This window comes from Bufo bufo, chromosome 4, assembly GCF_905171765.1.
Source record: "Bufo bufo chromosome 4, aBufBuf1.1, whole genome shotgun sequence".
NCBI lineage: Eukaryota > Metazoa > Chordata > Amphibia > Anura > Bufonidae > Bufo > Bufo bufo.
The window spans coordinates 5,369,559-5,388,236 of record NC_053392.1 but is presented as its reverse complement, the minus strand read 5'-3'; positions in this window follow the sequence as shown (position 1 = coordinate 5,388,236).

The following is an 18,678-nucleotide window of genomic DNA, read 5'->3' as shown; positions in this document are numbered from 1 at the left end:
TCTGTAGTTATATACAGTATACTGTCCTCTGTAGTGTATATACAGTATACTGTCCTCTGTAGTGTATATATACAGTATACTATCCTGTGTAGTGTATATACAGTATACTGTCCTCTGTAGTGTATATACAGTATACTGTCCTCTGTAGTGTATATATACAGTATACTGTCCTGTGTAGTGTATATACAGTATACTGTCCTCTGTAGTATATATATACAGTATACTGTCCTCTGTAGTATATATATACAGTATACTGTCCTCTGTAGTGTATATACAGTATACTGTCCTCTGTAGTGTATATACAGTATACTGTCCTCTGTAGTGTATATACAGTATACTGTCCTCTGTAGTGTATATATACAGTATACTGTCCTCTGTAGTATATATACAGTATACTGTCATCTGTAGTGTATATACAGTATACTGTCCTCTGTAGTATATATACAGTATACTGTCCTCTGTAGTGTGTGTATATATATATATATACAGTATACTGTCCTCTGTAGTGTATATACAGTATAGTGTCCTCTGTAGTGTATATACAGTATAGTGTCCTCTGTAGTGTATATACAGTATACTGTCCTCTGTAGTGTATATACAGTATACTGTCCTCTGTAGTGTATATACAGTATACTGTCCTCTGTAGTGTATATACAGTATACTGTCCTCTGTAGTGTATATACAGTATACTGTCCTCTGTAGTGTATATACAGTATACTGTCCTCTGTAGTGTATATACAGTATACTGTCCTCTGTAGTGTATATACAGTATACTGTCCTCTGTAGTGTATATACAGTATACTGTCCTCTGTAGTGTATATACAGTATACTGTCCTCTGTAGTGTATATACAGTATACTGTCCTCTGTAGTGTATATACAGTATACTGTCCTCTGTAGTGTGTATAATATATATATATATATATATATATATATATATATAGTACATTGTTCTCTGTAGTGTGTTTTTGTGTGTATATATATATCTATCACAGTTTAGTGTCATCTGCAAAAATTGATATTTTACTATGCAAGCCTTCTACAGGATCATTAATAAATATATTGAAGAGAATAGGGCCCAGTACTGACCCCTGAGGTACCCCACTAGTGACAGTGACCCCTCCAGTACTGACCCCTGAGGTACCCCACTAGTGACAGTGACCCCTCCAGTACTGACCCCTGTGGTACCCCACTAGTGACAGTGACCCCCTCCAGTACTGACCCCTGAGGTACCCCACTAGTGACAGTGACCCCTCCGGTACTGACCCCTGAGGTACCCCACTAGTGACAGTGACCCCTCCAGTACTGACCCCTGAGGTACCCCACTAGTGACGGTGACCCCTCCAGTACTGACCCCTGAGGTACCCCACTAGTGACCCCTCCAGTACTGACCCCTGAGGTACCCCACTAGTGACAGTGATCCCTCCAGTACTGACCCCTGAGGTACCCCACTAGTGACAGTGACCCCTCCAGTACTGACCCCTGAGGTACCCCACTAGTGACAGTGACCCCTCCAGTACTGACCCCTGAGGTACCCCACTAGTGACAGTGACCCCTCCAGTACTGACCCCTGAGGTACCCCACTAGTGACAGTGACCCCCTCCAGTACTGACCCCTGAGGTACCCCACTAGTGACAGTGACCCCCTCCAGTACTGACCCCTGAGGTACCCCACTAGTGACAGTGACCCCCTCCAGTACTGACCCCTGAGGTACCCCGTTAGTTACAGTGACCCCCTCCAGTACAGACCCCTGAGGTACCCCACTAGTGACAGTGACCCAATCTGACATTATACAGTAATATCCACCCTCTGTTTTCTATCCCTCAGCCAGTTACTTACCCACATACAGACGTTTTCTCCCAGTCCGAGCATTCTCATTTTATATACTAACCTTTCATGTGGTGCAGTGTCAGATGCTTTGGAGAAGTCCAGATAAACTATATCGGGGGGCGCTCTCGTCCCTCTATGGGGGTTCAGCCCTGATATCGAGGGGTGCTCTCGTCCCTCTATGGGGGTTCAGCCCTGATGTCGGGGGTTGCTCTCCTCCCTCTATGGGGGTTCAGCCCTGATGTCTGGGGGTGCTCTCCTCCCTCTATGGGGGTTCAGCCCTGATGTCTGGGGGTGCTCTCCTCCCTCTATGGGGGTTCAGTCCTGATGTCGGGGGGGGGGGGGGGCTCTCCTCCCTCTATGGGTGTTCAGTCCTGATGTCGGGGGGGGGGGGGGCTCTCCTCCCTCTATGGGGGTTCAGTCCTGATGTCGGGGGGGGGGGCTCTCCTCCCTCTATGGGGGTTAAGTCCTGATGTCAGGGGGGGGGCGTGTGACGGTATCATCCGTGTCACCATCTAGTATTCCCTTCTCCCCTTGAAATAGCACCGCCAAGTAATCCACAGAGCAATAGATCGCTATTATCGCTAGTATCGCCGGTATCGCCAAATAAGTCTATACATTAGCCCAAGCTGAATGCTAGAAATACTTTACTGGAAGGCTTCGCATTAATAAAATACAATTGCTTTTATCCCCTGCTCCCATGCAAGGGAGACACCCACAACAAACATACATTAACCCATAACACAAAGGTTACAACCCACATGGACACCATGGTTAACATAATCAACACAGGCAGGAGAATACACATTGCCCTCTGTCCTGAGAGACAATCGAATTACAACTCGGTTGTCTCCAGGACAGAGGACAATCGCCAATACACACAGAGAGACAATGGAACAGACATCACTTACTCAAACATACAATGTCTCACCATTTACAATACACATAGACATTTAACACTTCCCAAAATGACACGAATTACACCAGGAATTCAAAAGTTAGTACAAGTCTCTTTGGCCTGGATGTACTTATGGGTTTTCTGCACAAAACCGGTGCATTCAACATGGGACCATAATCACATGGTGAGAGGCTGGCAAGTAGTCCTCTCCAAGTACTCGTGGCAACCTCAAAAGAGGGGAGTTTGTCACATATCTTCCCTTTGGGGTTAAGACTAAACAGGTATCTGACCTCCTGTCGGTCAGTACCTAGATTAGTCGGGAAGCCCACCCACAAAGAAACATTAGAAGAGTTGCCCACCCACGGTAAATAGTTAACAGGGTAGCTCACCCACCAGGGACTGTACTGGTCTGTAGGTCCCAGGTTGTGGTGAAACAGTTCCGCATCCTCAGTCTCCCTGGTGCAGCTATACAAACAGCTGGGGCTACTTGGGGAAAAGCGGCCAGCGGTGTTCTGCACTGATGCCAGCACTTCTGCTAGGGGGAGGGGGGTGCAATCCAGTCCTGTAACAAGGGGGTCGGTGGAGCAGAGGCTAGCGGCGCTCTGCCCTGATGCCAGCTCTTCTGCTGGGGTGAGGGGGGTGCAAGCCAGTCCTGTAACAATGGGGTCGGTGGAGCAGAGGCTAACGGCGCTCTGCCCGGATGCCAGCTCTTCTGCTGGGAAGGGATCAGTGGGTATCGCAGGCTCATCCCCTGCCCCCAGAACTCGGTTGGAGGGATCAGTGGGTATCGCAGGCTCACTTACCTCCTCCTCCTGGTATCCCTGCGGAGGTGGCTGGGGATCTGGACCGACCGTCCAGCATCCCTGTAGGACTGGCACAGAGCCCGCGGTCTCATCTGCGCCCGTGTAGAGGGGTTTGTGTTCCGTTTTTCCCGGTATCTCCGGCTTCTGTTGGAAGGTAAGGCCGGTTGCCTCTCCTCCCCAGGACTCTGGTTGCTGTAGGGCAGAGGGACCCAGCATCTCCTCCCCCTGGAACTCAGGTTGCCGCTGGGGAGAGAGACCGGTTGTCTCCTCTCCCTGTGATATGCACTGCCGCTGGAGATCTGGACAGGCGGCCCAGCATCCCTGTAGGGCTGGTAGAGAGACCTCGGTCCCATCTCCACCTGCCATCTGTGGGTCCTCCCAGGACAAGTCTATGAGGTTGCTCACCTCTGAGGTTGGTTGGGCAAAAGAGGGTATAATATCCAGGCAATCCTCTGGGCTGAGGGATGGTGGTTGAGCTAGGTTGAACAGTTGACGGTAGCTCTGCTCCAGCTCCCACTCCATGGTGACTAGATGAATCAGGTCTGGCCCAAGGTCGTCCGCTTGGGGAAGGTCCAGCTCGGTTTCCCTGATGTCGTGGATGTCCCAGAACCGACATTCTGTGGGGCATCCAAAGTCATCGCCCTCATCAAAGGCTTCCCACAGTAAGCCCGGACCATTATAATCCTCTCCCTCTGGCAGATAGTGGTTAGTCATCCATGGGTTGCGCTGGGTGGCATACCACTTTAGTGCCCGGTACGCTTTGTCCAGCCACAACTCCCTCCAACTCAGGGTCCCCAGTTCTGTCACCCACTCAGCCAAGGGTTGCTCTCCTAGGAAGGGTGACCGCAGGGCCACGAGTACCTGGAGCCTCAGTTCCTTACTGGGAAGACTCTCTCTCCGCTGCCGCTGTACCTCCTCCAAAGCGTCATACCACAGCCCCTTTCGAGTGGCATCTCTGTAGTCCAGTATGCCCTCCTCTGATAAAGGCCCATCCTGTTGGGCCAAGTACTGCTGCAACCTCCAGTGAAACTCCTCTTCCATGTTGCTGTGGATAGGAACGCTGCCCGGTAGCTAGCTCTGTCCCTTGAGCTCCTTCAAAGCCAGGGTTGCTGCACGAGTGCCAGCGTTGCCCTCCATGCACCATACACTTGCGCCTTCCTTGAATCCTCTGTGCAGGGAAAAAGAAGGGAAAATCCCGCTGCTTGCCACCAGTTGTGACGGTATCATCCGTGTCACCGTCTAGTATTCCCTTCTCCCCTTGAAATAGCACCGCCAAGTAATCCACAGAGCAATAGATCGCTAGTATCGCTGGTATCGCTGGTATCGCCAAATAAGTCTATACATTAGCCCAAGCTGAATGCTAGAAAATCTTTACTGGAAGACTGCAGATTGAAAAATCCAATTGCTTTTATCCCCTGCTCCCATGCAAGGGAGACACCCACAACAAACATACATTAACCCATAACACAAAGGTTACAACCCACATGGACACCATGGTTAACATAATCAACACAGGCAGGAGAATACACATTGCCCTTTGTCCTGAGAGACAATCGAATTACAACTCGGTTGTCTCCAGGACAGAGGACAATCGCCAATACACACAGAGAGACAATGGAACAGACATCACTTACTCAAACATACAATGTCACACCCTTTACAATACACATAGACATTTAACACATCCCAAAATGACACGAATTAGACCAGGAATTCAAAAGTTAGTACAAGTCTCTTTGGCCTGGATGTACTTATGGGTTTTCTGCACAAAACCGGTGCATTCAACATGGGACCATAATCACATGGTAAGAGGCTGGCAAGTAGTCCTTTCCAAGCACTCGTGGCAACCTCAAAAGAGGGGAGTTTGTCACAGGGCGCTCTCCTCTATCTATGGGGGTTTTGTCCTGATATTAGGCTCACCCTCGTCCCTCTCTGGCGGTTCAGCCCTGATATTAGGGTCACTCTCCTCCCTCTATGGGGGTTCAACCCTGATATCGGGGGACGCTCTCCTCCCTCTATGTGGGTTCAGTCCTGATGTCGGGGGGGGGGGCGGGCTCTCCTCCCTCTATGGGGGTTCAGTCCTGATGTCGGGGGGCTCTCCTCCCTCTATGGGGGTTCAGTCCTGATATCGGGGGGGGGGCTCTCTCGTCCCTCTATGGGGGTTCAGCCCTGATATTAGGGTCACTCTCGTCCCTCTATGGGGGTCACACTTTCCAAGGATTTTTCTTTTCCATTAGAAGCAGAAAACTGAAGGGTCAGAAATTGCTCACGAACTGCTGCCGGCTGCCCATAGACTTTCAGGCTGCTGACTGCCACACCCCAATCATCCAGACACTCAGAGGGCAGCGGGGTGAACTCCACCCTAATCCACCCGCAGGTTCCTGCTCTCCGTTCAGCGCTCAGTATTGTATTCAGTCTGTGTGTTATCTCCTATAGGTTCTGACTCCAGGAGAAGTCCCCCAGAGAGATGTCCCCGTCCTCTGTATTCCCAGGACTGTCCAGAGGAGAAGCTCCCAGAGAACCATCAGGTAGATGGAGCTGAAGTCTCCCCAGAATCTGACCAGAAAGGGACTGAACCAAAGACCATTTTACATTTCTCTTCTTCAGGATGAAAATCTGATGGATATTAAGGCTGAGGTTAAAGATGAAGCAGAAGAGGAGACGGATTTATGGGGCGATCAGCAGGGTAAGGAGGGGGGGTCCTTTACTCACTGCGCCGAATACTGAACGGGACGGCGCAGGCGCGAGATACAGGGCCGACAGGACGGGAGACTAAGGCTGCCTGGCCCTGTCAATCAAGTGCGGCGGGGTGCGTCCAGAGGTGGGAGTATGGAGCTTCTAGTAGCAGTGGCAATGCCCCCCCGCTCCTAGAGGCTGATTAGCATATTATACCAATTAGATTTCTGGCGTAATGGGGGCATAGATACAAGTAGTAATAGGCTAGTTAGGTTCATCGCTAATGTCGGCTAGTTTAATAGGGTTAATTCTGATGACAGAAACCCTTTAAGCTATTATAAATATTGACGATAGCGAATTAATCCGTCTTAAAGCTAAATGACCTTTGATGATGTCACCGCAGGTCCTGGTCTAGTAACCGATCTTTCTAGCCCAAATCTATAATTCAATAGATAAAATATTTATCTATTTAGCTACCGTATTTTTCGCTTTATAAGACGCACCTGGTGATAAGACGCACCTAGGTTTTTGTGGAGGAAAATAAGAAAAAAATATTTTGAACCAAAAGATGTGCTTTTTGTAGGTTTTGAACTAATGGTGGTCTGTGAATGACGCACTGTTATGGGGGGATCTGTGGATGATGCACTGTTATGGGGGGGATCTGTGGATGACGCACTGTTATGGGGGGGATCTGTGGATGACGCACTGTTATGGGGGGGATCTGTGGATGACAAACTGTTATGGGGGGGATCTGTGGATGACGCACTGTTATGGGGGGGATCTGTGGATGACGCACTGTTATGGGGGGATCTGTGGATGATGCACTGTTATGGGGGGGATCTGTGGATGACGCACTGTTATGGGGGGGATCTGTGGATGACGCACTGTTATGGGGGATCTGTGGATGACAAACTGTTATGGGGGGGATCTGTGGATGACGCACTGTTATGGGGGGGATCTGTGGATGACGCACTGTTATGGGGGGGATCTGTGGATGACGCACTGTTATGGGGGGATCTGTGAATGACGCACTGTTATGGGGGGATCTGTGGATGACGCACTGTTATGGGGGGATCTGTGGATGACGCACTGTTATGGGGGGATCTGTGGATGAAGACGCACTGTTATGGGGGGATCTGTGGATGAAGACGCACTGTTATGGGGGGATCTGTGGATGAAGGCGCACTGTTATGGGGGGATCTGTGGATGACTGCGCACTGTTATGGGGGGATCTGTGGATGACGGCGCACTGTTATGGGGGGATCTGTGGATGACGGCGCACTGTTATGGGGGGATCTGTGGATGACGGCGCACTGTTATGGGGGGATCTGTGGATGACGGCGCACTGTTATGGGGGGATCTGTGGATGACGGGGCACTGTTATGGGGGGATCTGTGGATGACGGGGCACTGTTATGGGGGGATCTGTGGATGACCACGCACTGTTATGGGGGGATCTGTGGATGACCACGCACTGTTATGGGGGGATCTGTGGATGACCACGCACTGTTATGGGGGGATCTGTGGATGACCACGCACTGTTATGGGGGGATCTGTGGATGACCACGCACTGTTATGGGGGGATCTGTGGATGACCACGCACTGTTATGGGGGGATCTGTGGATGACACTTATGTCATCCACAGATCCCCATAAGTGTCATCTACAGATCCCCCATCAGATGCATCAGTGTGGAGGGAGGAGGCGGAGACGATCATGGCGGGGCCCGGTGCAGTGACTCTACTCTAATACACTGGGCCCTGCAGCTGTTAAGTACATTCAGTCCGAATGGGTCCGCAATAACCGTACTGTACTTACTGTAGTACCGTATGTATAGCATTAGGACGGTACTACAGTAAGTACAGTAATTGCGGACCCATTCGGATTGAATGTACTGCGGGGCCCGGTGTATTAGAGTAGAGTCACTGCACCGGGCCCCGCCATGAGTGTCCCCGCCTCCTCCCTCCACACTGATACTTCGCTGGCCGCGCTGTGCAGCATAGCGGCCAGCGAAGTATCCGCTTTATAAGACGCACGGCCATTTCCCCCCCACTTTTGGGGGGAAAAAGTGTGTCTTATAAAGCGATAAATACGGTAATCTATCCAGCATCTATCTATCTATTAGCAAAAGGACCTTTGAGCCCCTTTCCCCTCCCAGCTCCCGCCCAAAGCTGATGTCACCACAGGTCCTGGCATTTAATGGATAAATATTTTATCTATCTATCTATATACAGTGAGGAACAGAAGTAGTTGAACACCCTGCAATTTTGCAAGTTCTCCCACTTAGAAATCATGGAGGGTCTGACATTCACATTGTAGGGGCATTCCCATCTGAGAGACAGAATAAATAAAAATATTCAGGAAATCCCATTGTATGATTTGTAAAGAATGTCTTTGTCTTGCTGCTGAACAGAAGTATCTGAACACCTGAGAAACAGCAAGAATTCTGTCTCTCAAAGACCTGTTACTGCGCCTTTAAAAAGTCCACCTCAACTCCACTCATTAATCTAACATAGTCGCACCTGTCTGAGCTCTTTAAAGACCCCTGTCCACCCCACAGTCAGTCAGACGCCAACTACTACCATGGGCAAGACCAAAGAGCGGTCAAAAGACACCAGAGACCAAATTGGAACCCTGGAAAGGGCTACGGGGCAATGGCCAAGCAGCTTGGTGAAAATAGATCAACTGTTGGAGCAATTGTTAGAAAATGGAAGAGGCTCAAGACGACTGTCAGTCTCCCTCGGACTGGGGCTCCATGCAAGATCTCACCTCGTGGGGTATCACTGATGATAAGAAAGGTGAGGAATCAGCCCAGAGCTACAAGGGAGGAGCTGGTCAATGACATGAAGAAAGCTGGGGCCACAGTTTCAGAGGTCACTGTCAGTAGAACACTACGGTGTCATGGTTTCAAATCATGCATTGCACGGAAGGTTCCCCTTCTCAAGTCCAGGCCCGTCTGGAGTTTGCCAATGACCATCTGGATGATCCAGAGGAGGCCGGGGAGAAAGTCATGTGGTCAGATGAGACCAAAGTATACATTTTTGGTCTAAACTTCACTCGTCGTGTTTGGAGGAAAAAGGATGAGTTGCATCCTAAGAACATCATCCCTACTGTAGGGCTGCACGATAAATCGGAAAAATAATCGAATTGCGATAATCGGCAAATGCGATATGGCAATTTGGCCGACCCGAAATTGCAGCGATTATATATGAAGGGGCCCCGCGCACATAACTGCCTTTGTGTGTAAAGTACACTGCTCAAAAAAATAAAGGGAACACTTAAACAACACAATAACTCCAAGTCAATCGCACTTCTGTGAAATCAAAGTGTCCACTTAGGAAGCAACACTGAGTGACAATCAATTTCACATGCTGTTGTGCAAATGGGATAGACAACAGGTGGAAATTTATAGGCAATTAGCAAGACACCCCCAATAAAGGAATGGTTCTGCATGTCGTGACCACAGACCACTTCTCAGTTCCTATGCTTCCTGGCTGATGTTTTGGTCACTTTTGAATGCTGGCGGTGCTTTCACTCTAGTGGTAGCATGAGACGGAGTCTAAAAACCCACATAAGTGGCTCAGGTAGTGCAGCTTATCCAGGATGGCACATCAATGCGAGCTGTGGCAAGAAGGTTTGCTGTGTCTGTCAGCGTAGTGTCCAGAGCATGGAGGCGCTACCAGGAGACAGGCCAGTACATCAGGAGATGTGGAGGAGGCCGTAGGAGGGCAACAACCCAGCAGCAGGACCGCTACCTCCGCCTTTGTGCAAGGAGGAACAGGAGGAGCACTGCCAGAGCCCTGCAAAATGACCTCCAGCAGGCCACAAATGTGCATGTGTCTGCTCAAACGGTCAGAAACAGACTCCATGAGGATGATATGAGGGCCCGATATCCACAGGTGGGGGTTGTGCTTACAGCCAAACACCGTGCAGGACGTTTGGCATTTGCCAGAGAACACCAAGATTGGCAAATTCGCCACTGGCGCCCTGTGCTCTTCACAGATGAAAGCAGGTTCACACTGAGCACATGTGACAGACGTGACAGAGTCTGGAGACGCCGTGGAGAACGTTCTGCTGCCTGCAACATCCTCCAGCATGACCGGTTTGGCATTGGGTCAGTAATGGTGTGGGGTGGCATTTCTTTGGAGGGACGCACAGCCCTCCATGTGGTCGCCAGAGGTAGCCTGACTGCCATTAGGTACCGAGATGAGATCCTCAGACCCCTTGTGAGACCATATGCTGGTGCGGTTGGCCCTGGATTCCTCCTAATGCAAGACAATGCTAGACCTCATGTGGCTGGAGTGTGTCAGCAGTTCCTGCAAGACGAAGGCATTGATGCTATGGACTGGCCCACCCGTTCCCCAGACCTGAATCCAATTGAGCACATCTGGGACATCATGTCTCGCTCTATCCACCAACATAAAGGGAATGTATACTTTGGTCTCATCTGACCACATGACTTTCTCCCCGGCCTCCTCTGGATCATCCAGATGGTCATTGGCAAACTCCAGACGGGCCTGGACTTGAGAAGGGGAACCTTCCGTGCAATGCATGATTTGAAACCATGACACCGTAGTGTTCTACTGACAGTGACCTCTGAAACTGTGGCCCCAGCTTTCTTCATGTCATTGACCAGCTCCTCCCTTGTAGCTCTGGGCTGATTCCTCACCTTTCTTATCATCAGTGATACCCCACGAGGTGAGATCTTGCATGGAGCCCCAGTCCGAGGGAGACCGCTAGCAGGGATAGACGACGGATCGTTAATATTGTTAGGCAAGCAAAGCAGGAAAGGGAAGTGGATGTTATTCTCCATCTTGGGACAAACGATCTGGCTTGCAATGAGGTTTCAAAGGTGAAAGAAGCTTTTCACACACTTGGAAAGGATATACAGGAGGTTGCATCAACTGTTTCATTCTCTGCAGTTTTGCCTGTGCATAACCTTCAGCATGACAGGAAGATGCGCATTAAGGAATTCAATGTATGGCTTGGTGAATGGTGTCTGAACCAAGGGTTTGGCTTTGTGTCTCATGTTAGCTCTTGTTGGAATGGAAAAGAACTGTACAAGAAAGATGGTTTGCACCTTTCTCTCAAAGGAACGAATGTCCTCGGTGAACAGTTCCAGGTATTTGCTAAGAAGCATTTAAACTAGGAAAGGGGGGCAAAAGAGTGATAATCCAGCAGTCCAACTGCCCCCCGAAACAATGCCAGAAAAGGGCAGTAGCACAAAGGTTAAGAAATGACAAGCTCAGAGTCTTGTCTACAAATGCTCGCAGTCTAGGAAATAAGATCAATGAACTTGAGGCTATAATGGCATCTGAGAATATAGATGTAGTGGCTGTTACTGAGACGTGGTTCAAGGGGAGTAATGACTGGGATATATCAATACCAGGGTTCTCTCTATACAGGAAAGACAGAGAAGGCAAGAAGGGGGGAGGGGTGGCCCTGTATGTGAAAGATAACCTAAAATCTAATTTGATACAAGTTAGTGAGAACAATTTAGAGTCAGTTTGGGTTACCGTGCAGCTTGATAATCATAAGGCAACTCGTGTAGGTGTGATATATAGACCACCTAGCCAAGTCAAAGAATTAGATGATCTACTAGTTGAGGAAATAGCTAAAATGACATTGAAGGGGGAAGTTATCATTATGGGAGACTTCAATCTTCCAGATGTAAACTGGAAAACCAAAATAGCTAGTTCTGCCAGGAGTACAGATATTCTAAATTCCCTACTGGGATTATCTCTACAGCAAGTAGTGGAGGAGCCAACCCGGAAGGAGGCCATTTTAGATTTAGTATTCACAAATGGGAATTTGGTATCTGATATTACTGTAGGGGAAAGCTTGGGATCTAGTGATCACCAGTCAGTGTGGTTTACTATAAGTACAGTGACTGAGTCACACCACACAAAAACAAAAGTTTTAGATTTTAGAAAAACAGACTTTTCTAAAATTAGATTAGTGGTATACGAGTCCCTATCAGATTGGAACAGTTTCATTGGAGTCCAGGAGAAATGGGACTACTTAAAAGTGGCACTATTGAAGGCAACAGAAAATTGCATTAGGCTTGTCAGTAAAAGCAAAAAAAGGAAGAGACCACTGTGGTACTCAGCAGAAGTGGCCAAAATCATTAAAAACAAAAAGATAGCATTTAGGAATTATAAAAAAAAAACAAAACGAGGATGACAGACAAATTTATAAGATTAGGCAGAGAGAGGCCAAACAAGTTATAAGAGCTTCCAAAGCACAGGCAGAAGAGAAATTAGCTCAGTCAGGAAAAAAAGGCCAGAAGGCATTCTTCAGATACATAAATGAAAAAAGGAAACTAAAACAAGGAATTACCAAATTAAAAACAAAAGAAGGAATGTATATAGAAGAAGATAAAGAACTAGCTGACTGCCTCAATGAATATTTCTGTTCAGTTTTTACAAAGGAAAATGAAGGAGAAGGACCTCAGTTAGGAAAGAAGACTAATGAATCTTTTGATGCATGTGTCTTTACAGAGGAAGAGGTTCTAAGTCAGCTGTCTAAAATTAATACAAATAAGTCACAGGGGCCTGATGGGATACACCCAAAGCTATTAAAAGAGCTCAGCGTTGAACTAGCAAAACCATTAACAGATTTATTTAACCAATCGCTGGCAACAGGAGTCGTCCCAGAAGATTGGAAATTAGCAAATGTTGTGCCCATTCATAAGAAAGGTAGTAGGGAGGAATCGGGCAACTATAGGCCAGTAAGCCTGACATCAATAGTGGGGAAATTAATGGAAACCATACTTAAGGAGAGGATTGTGGAACATCTAAAATCCCATGGATTGAAAGATGAAAAACAGCATGGGTTTACTTCAGGGAGATCATGTCAAACTAATCTTATTGATTTTTTCGATTGGGTGACTAAAATAATAGATGGAGGAGGTGCAGTAGACATCGCTTATCTAGACTTTAGTAAGGCTTTTGATACTGTCCCACATAGAAAGCTTATCAATAAAGTGCAGTCTTTGGGCTTGGACTCCCATATTGTTGAATGGATTAGGCAGTGGCTGAGGGACAGGCAACAGAGGGTTGTAGTCAATGGAGTATATTCAGACCAAGGTCTTGTTACCAGTGGGGTACCTCAGGGATCTGTTCTGGGACCCATATTGTTTAATATCTTTATCAGCGAAATTGCAGAAGGCCTCGATGGTAAGGTGTGTCTTTTTGCTGATGACACAAAGATTTGTAACAGGGTTGATGTTCCTGGAGGGATACACCAAATGGAAAAGGACTTAGGAAAACTAGAGGAATGGTCAAAAATATGGCAACTAAAATTTAATGTTGATAAGTGCAAGATAATGCACCTGGGCCGTAAAAACCCAAGAGCAGAATATAAAATCAGTGATACAGTCCTAACCTCAGTATCTGAGGAAAGGGATTTAGGGGTCATTATTTCAGAAGACTTAAAGGCAGGCAGACAATGTCATAGAGCAGCAGGAAATGCTAGCAGAATGCTTGGGTGTATAGGGAGAGGCATTACTAGTAGAAAGAGGGAGGTGCTCATGCCGCTCTACAGAGCACTAGTGAGACCTCATTTGGAGTATTGTGCTCAGTACTGGAGACCATATCTCCAGAAGGATATTGATACTTTGGAGAGAGTTCAGAGAAGAGCTACTAAACTGGTACATGGATTGCAGGATAAAACTTACCAGGAAAGATTAAAGGACCTTAACATGTATAGCTTGGAAGAAAGACGAGACAGAGGGGATATGATAGAAACTTTTAAATACATAAAGGGAATCAACAAAGTAAAAGAGGAGAGAATATTTAAAAGAAGAAAAACTGCTACAAGAGGACATAGTTTTAAATTAGAGGGGCAAAGGTTTAAAAGTAATATCAGGAAGTATTACTTTACTGAGAGAGTAGTGGATGCATGGAATAGCCTTCCTGCAGAAGTGGTAGCTGCAAATACAGTGGAGGAGTTTAAGCATGCATGGGATAGGCATAAGGCCATCCTTCATATAAGATAGGGCCAGGGGCTATCCATAGTATTTAGTATATTGGGCAGACTGGATGGGCCAAATGGTTCTTATCTGCCGACACATTCTATGTTTCTATGTTTCTATGTTTCTATGTTTCTATGTTTCTAACATCACGTTGCACCACAGACTGTCCAGGAGTTGGCAGATGCTTTAGTCCAGGTCTGGGAGGAGATCCCTCAGGAGACCGTCCGCCACCTCATCAGGAGCATGCACAGGCGTTGTAGGGAGGTCATACAGGCACGTGGAGGCCACACACACTACTGAGCCTCATTTTGACTTGTTTTAAGGACATTACATCAAAGTTGGATCAGCCTGTAGTGTGTTTTTCCACTTTAATTTTGAGTGTGACTCCAAATCCAGACCTCAATGGGTTGAAAAATTAGATTTCCATTTTCCACCCCATAACGGCGTCCTCCCCAGATCCACCCCATAACGGCGTCCTCCCCAGATCCACCCCATAACGGCGTCCTCCCCAGATCCACCCCCATAACGGCGTCATACCCAGCCCTTAAAATATTGCATATCGTTATCGCAATTTTTAGGGCCCTAATAGCAATCGCACAAAATTCCCATATCGTGCAGCCCTACCCTACTGTGAAGCATGGGGGGGGGGGGGGGGGGGGTAACATCATACTTTGGGGGGGCTTTTCTTCGAAGGGGACAGGGCGACTGCACTGTATTAAGGAGAGGATGAATGGGGCCATTTATTGTGAGATTTTGAGCAACAACCTCCTTCCCTCAGTCAGAGCATTGAAGATGGGTCGTGGCTGGGTCTTCCAACATGATAACGACCTGAAGCACACAGCCAGGATAACCAAGGAGTGGCTCTGTAAGAAGCATATCAAGGTTCTGGGGTGGCCTAGCCAGTCTCCAGACCTAAATCCAATAGAACATCTTTGGAGGGAGCTGAAACTCTGTGTTGCTCGGCGACAGCCCCGAAACCTGACAGATGTAGAGGAGATCTGTGTGGAGGAGCGGGCCAAAATCCCTGCTGCAGTGTCTGCAAACCTGGTCAAGAACTACAGGAGACGTCTGACCTCTGGAACTGCAAACAAAGGCTTCTGGACCAAATATTAACCCGGATCTTCTCAGGTGTTCAGATACTTCTGTTCAGCCGTGCAAGACGAATAACTTCTTTACAAATCATACAATGTGATTTCCTGAATTTTACTTTTTTTTATTCTGTCTCTCAGATGGGAATGCCCCTACAATGTGAATGTCGGACCCTCCATGATTTCTAAGCGGGAGAACTTGCAAAATGTCAGGGTGTTCAACTACTTCTGTTCCTCACTGTATCTACCCAATTGATCGTCCTATATACCGTATTATTTAGTTAAATTTGCTTTAATTACATACGATTGTGTTTAATAAAATCGAAGACGGCCGTGATTTCAGCAAAATATTTGATCGCCGCATCTAACGCAGATACGTAGCATTTATAAATATTGACAATAGCTAATTGCGGCACCCAACTTTCCAGGGTGTCGATTCTGTGCGTCAGGGTATGTTCGGACACATTGAAGACATGTTCGACAATTCAGACGTCCTAAGACGCTATTTAAGAGAGTCAACCGCATCACCCAGCTTTCCAGGGTGCCGATTCTGTGCGTCAGGGTATGTTCGGACACATTGAAGACATGTTCGACAATTCAGACGTCCTAAGACGCTATTTAAGAGTCAGCCGCGGCACCCAACCTTCCCAGGTGCCGATTCGGCGTCCATTTTGTGAAATACAGCCCCACATTTTGCGAAGCGTGTCAGGAAATGTCTGAGCATGTTCTGACACATCCTAAGAGAGTCAGCCGCGGCTCCCAGCTTTCCCGGGTGCCGATAACCTGTAAGAGACACATGCCTCCTTAGCGTCTTCATACAGATTTGTCTTTTGTCCCGTCAGCAGCATGTGTTACCGGATGGTCTTCCCATTTTGCCCTATTTCATAGCCGCAGCTATCACAGATATACAACGTATCTAGTAGTCAGATCCGCCACCATTGACTTAGGCCTCTTGCACGTTTTTTTTTTTTCAGTTCCGCTTCCATTAAAAATAATAAATATAAAAATAAATAGGCCGATAATACATAGATGGATAAGACTTGTTAGTTCATGATGGATTCTTCATTTCTAGGAGGAATAATAAAGTAACAATATGGACTTCTAAGAAAAAGGACCAGACTTGTTATTTCATGAGGGTTACGAGTATTCAGTAAAAAAGGCTCCTTCACGAGAGGTAACAAGGCCTCTTAAACACAAATTATTATTATTTACATGACTATTATTAACCCCTTAAAGGAGTTTTCCCATCTCAGTATTCATAGCTTAATGTAATAAATATGTCCCATTGAGCATTTTTGTAAATATATCTTATTAAAAATTTCCCAGCATTCCCCCTAAAATTTGTTGCCTCCTACCTCATTGTATATGTTTGGTATCCCATGGATACGGCCACCTCTTGGCCGCCACATCCATGGTCCGCTCTTGTGCAGAAGAAGTAGCTGCATCCAGTGCCCGGCCTCTTCATGTTATCGCGAACGAGCACGGCTCCAGGCGGTCGCGCATGCGCTGATGTTTATTCCTTTGTCCGCATCTAAAACAGAGCCGCGCATGCGCGGATCAATTTTAGGAGCGGCACAAGAGAATATAAATCTGCGCATGCGCGGCCGCCCGAAGACTTCTGAAACTACAGAGGAGTGTGAGGACGTGCCGGAGAAGGATCAGAGGACCGGAGGAAAGTTCTAGAGAGGTGAGTATTATTTTTAAAATATTATATGCACCACCAAATCCACCAACAATATAATAATATATGATAATAAAGGGAATCAGCAGGAATAGAGGAACTCCATTATGGCATCTAGGCACATAGGGGGAAGACAAATATGGAGTGGATGGAACAAAGGGGCCACATTTATGGAATTGAGTGACGATTCCCCAGCAGGGGGGAGGGGCTTCAGACACTGCAGGCTGCTGATGACTCATACAATTCACATGAACCAGGACGCAAGGACTGAGCTCTGAGTGATGTCATAAGGAGGCGTGGCCGGCCTTCACTCAAACTGCCTAAGCCCGCCCAGCCTTGGCAGCAGGAAACCAGGAAGTGAACGGCAGAGCTGGCTGCAGGTGAGGGTGAAGTAGCAAGATGGGAATACCCCTTCAGGACCCGGTTATTTTTATCAAATCTGACCAGTGTCACTTTATGTGGTGATAACTTTAAAACACTTTTACTTATCCAGGCCATTCTGAGACTGTTTTCTCTTCACATATTTTACTACATGACACTGGTAAAATTGAGTCCAAAAAATTTGATTTTTATTTAGATTTTTTTTTAGAAAAATTAACACATTTCCAAATTTTAATTTCTCTAATTTTATCATAGATAGTAAGAACTCCTAAAATAGTTATTACTTTACATTCCCCATATGTCTACTTCATGTTTGGATCATTTTGGGAATGACATTTTATTTTTTGGGGACGTTACAAGGCTTAGAATATTAGAAGCAAATCTTGACATTTTTCTGAAAATCTCTAAAACCCAATTTTTCAGGACCAGTTCAGGTCTGAAGTCACTTTGTGAGGCTTACATAATGGAAACCACCCAAAAATGACCCCATTTTACAAACTACACCCTCAAGGTATTCAAAACTGATTTTTACAAACTTTGTTAACCCTTTAGTTGTTCCACAAGAATTAATGGAAAATGGAGATGAAATTTCAGAATTTACCTTTTTTGGCAGATTTTCCATTTGAATAAATTTTTTCAAGTTACAAAGCAAGGGTTAAGAGCAAAATAAAACTCAATATTTATGGCCCTGATTCTGTAGTTTACAGAAACACCCCATATGTGGTCGTCAACTGCTGTACGGGCACACGGCAGGGCGCAGAAGGAAAGGAACGCCATACGGTTTTTGAAAGGCAGATTTTGCTGGACTGGTTTATTTACACCATGTACCATTTGAAGCCTCCCTGATGCACCCCTAGAGTAGAAACTCCAAAAAAGTGACCCAATTTGGAAACTACGTGGCAATACCTAATATGTATACTTTTTTTTATTATTTATTTAAGTTTTACACAATAATATCATTTTTGAAACCAAAAAATATTAATGTTTTAGTGGCTCCATATTCTAAGAGCCAACATTTTTTTTATTTAAATTTTTTAAATTCTTTATGCGATTGTCTTAGGTAGGGGCTCATTTTTTTTGTGGGATGAGGTAACGGTTATATTGGTACTATTTTGGTGGGCATACGCCTTTTTGATCGCTTTGTGTTGTACTTTTAGTAATGTAAGGTGACAAAAAAAAGTTTTAAGCATTTATTTTTTTCCTTTTTACGGTGATCATCTGAGGGGTTAGTTCATGTGATGTGTTTATAGAGCTGGTCTATACAGACGCAGCGATATCTAATATGTCTACTTTCTTTTTTTCCGATTTTTAAATTTTAGGGAAAATTACGTGGTTTTTTTTTTTTTGTTTGTT